The following is a 5,007-nucleotide window of genomic DNA, read 5'->3' as shown; positions in this document are numbered from 1 at the left end:
CAGTGATGCTGGCAACAGCAATGCAGCCTGCAATCCGCCGCGCAGGAGGAAGGTTCCCAACGGAATAGGCAAAGAATAGGAGCAAGGAAAGACACAGATACTAGGGAATGATACTGAACGGGAACGCGGGCCGAAGAGAGAAGTTGAGAGAGCGGAGCTACGCCACCGCTTCTGCGCGTGCGTGGAACGTGCAGCTGCCCGGGGTGGTGTAGTGAGCTCGCGCAGAAGATAGCTCAGTGTAAACTCAGTGCCAGGAGAAGGAGCGTGTTGAAGTGTCCGCGTGGTCTGTCAGCAGCCGTGCTTGCGTCTTGCATGAGTTGGTGAAGGGGTAAACAGGTCGGAGAACTCCGCAGCTATAAATGGGCACGATTGAGGTACATAGACAAAATTGGGCTATTGATTTGGGTCTATCGCGGTCGGTTCGCCAGTGTCTCTTCTCATCAGGTTTTCTATGGATTCCCAGAAAGAAACTAAGATGGCGAGTGTAGCGTTGAAACCACGACGACTTGAAAACCGCAAAGGTTTCACTAAGCTGTTAAGGACAGCCCTATGAATATTTTTCTTGCTGCACTTATGGCGCATCTTAAATCAGCCTTATGCTTTGGATGCATACAGAAACACGTTTTACGAAAAACGGAAAAAAATGCGCCTTCACTGCGTCGCACTGAAATCTATACATGGCACGTGTAAACGCAGCATAGATGCTCTAACCATGTTGTGGCAGATAGTCGCGTTTTAATAAGATGGCGCTATAGATACGTTTCTACCCAACGTCGCTGTATTCTACACGTTCTGTTTGAAAATCTGCCAGGTAAACTGCAAGGAATTATCTATAGAAAACAATATTTTGGACCAAAGAAATTATCATTTTGCATGTCCCCATTTTCAATTCGAATTGTGCATGCTGTAAGCGGTGGAGCATAAATGAAAGCTATGTGTCGATTTCATTTCAATGAGGCAAATGACCAGCATTCCCATAGAAATAATTCGTTCCATCGATTTTTATATGTATTAGTGGAGGACGATTTAGGCTGCGATGCACGCAGAGAACGACCAGACTATAGGCCGAATGATGAATTTAAATATAAGGCAAATGTTCGGATGAATAGAGAAAGCCATGCTTTGCATGTATTCTAATTTTTTACTTGTGCCGGGCGCACCCATTGCAATCTGACAAGAAACGACCGTGGCGAAATTCCACGGCACAATTTATGCTGCACTCTATAGCCACTAGAGTACCTCGCTTTCCCAACCGTTTCGCTCGTAAACAGGAAGCGCCTCCTTCTTGGGCGAACGAGCTAGCGTGTGCGCACAGGCACGCCATTCCAGCCTCTTAACCGTAGAGTCAGCAGCGACACTAGATAAGGCTCCCAGCAGCCCCGAGAAACATGCGAAAGCAGCATTTTTCTCAACACAAAACACCTTATAAAAAAAGCTTATAAACCCGCGATTAGTCAGCACGGCTAATAACTTTTTGCCCAGCCAAATGCTGCTTTGGCCAGTTTAAGAAAATATCTATAAAGACACGGCGCAACAGGGCGACACAATACAGCCGGCAGTTGTCTGCGAATAAGTGAGGCAGACTTGGTTCTTAAATGCGCACCGAGACGAGTTGCGCTCAAAATTGCATTCCGTCAGGGGAAACGCCTGCAGAATTCTTTTCCTATTCAGAGGTTTGAGAGAGAGAAACCTAAAGTGCTCATCACGCACACTTCAAGACGGCAATGGTCCAAGAAATTTCCGCTCGCGCTCGTAGTTGCACAAATTCTCATACGCTTTCTCAATGCGGACGCCTCTTCTATTTTGTGTGTTGCAGACGCCCTCCCGGAACTTGTAAATAGTAGTAGAAAAGCTAACCGGAAGTGGCAGTAGAAGAAGAAGATAATTCATCCTTACGATGACTACCATCATCATCAGCTAAACCAAGTCCAGTAGAGTTCCAAGGCATCTGCCATATGCCTCCATTGAACCCCATCCGGTCGCAAACAATCAGTAACCCGCCTCTTAAAATTGCTGGGGAAGCTTCTTTCGGCCCGCTTTAGTTAGTTCTGTACGACCTCTCCACGAGTGAACAAAAGGGGCACTTTCACACGAAGCCTATTTTACTTCCCTTAGCAACCCTGCCATATTCCATGGCACGCTGGGTTCGCGAAAAAGCCGGCGAATAAACCATGAATATTGCGCATAGCTGTATTTATCAAGCAGCTTACGTGTCACAGCAAATCAGGGTATTTTGCGAGTGAGCAAGTGCAAATTGAAAGCCCTTGCAGACGGCAGTCGCCGTCGTCGGAGATGCCGTCATTGTCGGTAACCTCTAGTGAATACAGAGCCGCAAAAAATTTAAAAAAAACTACAAAACTGCACTGGCCTACCTAAAAAGAAAGACCTTTTTAGGCGCGCTTAGATGATTCCGGCATTCAGAGAATATTAAAAACACCAATCTGATTACCCTCTTCAGCAGCGCATTCTTTTTATTACGCATTGCTTTTTCAAGAGACTCCCTTGCTCCCGTGCTGTCATCTTCTCATATTGAAATTTCTGCACACGCCGACAGGTCTCCCTCTGACATTAACTATTGAAAGCAAGCGCAGATTTCCTGGGTTTCTTTTCTTCTTTCATGCGGTCATGCACGGCCAGGAGACATTTTCTAGCTGTTTTAGAACTAACAAAGCAGTGTAAGTAGCGAAGCGCGCGCTCAGGCGCACAGCGCTGAAAGCGGCAGGCGTCGGGCACAGCTGGTGTCGCGGAGGCCAGAAACCATGACCGCGTAGGAGAGCCAACCACAGAGCAGAGAACAGCGCGGCCCGCCTGTAAAGTGATCGCCAAGCTGCCACCTCTGCGGAAGCACTGGCGATGCCAGGTGCTTTTATTTTTCTTTAGCTTCTGGCAGCTTTGCGCTGAATCGGTAGAAGCAGAGTGATTGACAGCACAGGTGACAGGCGTTCTGCTGGAGCAAATTTAAAAAGGGCCAATGGTTCACGCAGAACAGCTCAAAGTAAAAGAGGAATGTGAAGCAAAGCGTGAAAGTTTGCATTCGAAAATGTCTGGATGTAAATTTCTTTGAAAGAGGTGAGCGTACACTGCGGGGAGCATTACACCTATATGCTGCCATCGCGTAGCGCATTTAATAAGGATCACACCTTGGGCTGGAGAAGATGTTCACAATAAATATGGTTCTATTGTGTCCTTTTCCCACGCCCTTGCATAATAGCATTCAAATAATTTTGAAAACAAAACTGCTTGCCAGGATGGGTAATAATATTCTGTGTTTTCTACACCAATTTGATCAAGCGAGTTTGACCACTAAGGCCACAGCCGGACTGCAGCGTTTGGCATCTCTCCTTCTACTCTCCTTATTGGTGTTGCAAGAACCCAAGTAAGCCAAACGTCGAACTGTGTAGAAAGGTGGAATTTCCCAACTGCATGGAATTCACTTATCTGACAACTTGGAATTACGTCTACTCTTGGACATACCACATCTTATTGACTCTCTTTGGTCAATTTGTCCCTATTGCTCCTTGTGGCATTTCTTTCTCCGTCCTTGTGGGATGCGACGTTTGCAGCTCCTAACATCAGCGAAGTATTCCCGCGCTTATTGACGGAACTCTCATGGTACGATCCGCAATGCTGCCCTTTAAGCTGTACACTTCTACTTTTTTTTCCAGAAAATTATACTTCGCATTAGGGCAAAAAATCTTAGTTTTTTCTGTAAAAAAGAAAAGAAAAACACTTTAGCGCGACCGTGAGCGTCCGTTGACGAGCATTAACGAGTGGCATATGCAATCACAAGGGTGTGGCCTTTATTCATTGTTATCATTTTACATCTCTTGTGCCTGGTTTTTGGAGACGCGAATTCAAACGCGAACACTGTGGTTGTTAGGAAACACGGTGGGGCAATGGCAACGGTCAGTAAAGGAGCGCGCAACTGCCGATTGGCTGAATTTGCTCAGCCCGTTGGTGCGCGAGAAATATCCTGCTAAAAAATGACTCCTTAATCAGGGCTATCTTCTGATTTCCGGTGTACCCCTTGGAAGGGCCATGCACAGAGGTAAACAAAGTGAATATGAATTTAATACGCTATGAGTACAAAACAACTGGTATGGCGTTGTATGTGCCGCGAACGTCGCGTTGCTACACGTGTACATGCTACGAGAGAAGGCGTATTAGACTATTCCGGCTTAGTTTCGGTAGCTCTTGCTTTTCTAACGTGCGTCTCCATCGCGAAGATCATAAGGTTATTTGCATAAAACTGTCATCAAAATTGGATCAATGGTGGAGGTATCCGAACCCGCGTCTGTGTGATCAACAGCTGAACTTCATTGTCTGTGCGCCACAAAGCGCGAAAACAAAGCTGGAGGAGAGACTTAAGCTTCATTAATGGGTTAATGGGTTATTGCCCTTATAAGCGGAATTCGTCATTCTAGACTTTACATTCATAGATCCCTTGCAGCCCTGAAACCACTCCTGGAGCAATGGTACAGCGGTTGGGCGATGTGCCACTGTCCTGCGATGGCACGTGCTGTCATCGGTGGGGCTTATGCGACCCAGCTTTCTCATCCCGAGTGACCAATTATTAATTCAACTGGCACCTGTCACGGTGAACAGTTTGCTCACTGTCCGGTGGACAGGTTGTGATGATGCCACAAGGTTATGCAACATAGGCGGCCTACCTTGGTTGCTTCTCCAGGAACTTTTCGCTCACATCGCCGCCGATAATGACACCGGTTTTTCTGCAGAACGGGAGTCTTAACTCTGTTGCGTTAAGAAAAAATACGTTACGGATTACCGTCATCAACATTCTCGCACGCTGTTCATGTACATGCATGTCTGGTCATCCTCTTTTTTCTGCGTGTGGTATGCAGTGGCTGGCAATAAAGATGGCAGGTATTCGAACGAGCCCACAAGATTTATTGGCTGTACAGAACGCAGATAAATGCCACCACTTCATTATGTGGCACCCAGCTTCACCGAGGTTGACATCCACGTGTATCGTTGTTTAAAGAAGGC

This window comes from Amblyomma americanum, chromosome 6 (assembly GCF_052857255.1).
Source record: "Amblyomma americanum isolate KBUSLIRL-KWMA chromosome 6, ASM5285725v1, whole genome shotgun sequence".
Classification (NCBI taxonomy): Eukaryota; Metazoa; Arthropoda; class Arachnida; order Ixodida; family Ixodidae; genus Amblyomma; species Amblyomma americanum.
The sequence above is the reverse complement of the archived record's forward strand: the minus strand, read 5'-3'. Positions refer to the sequence as shown.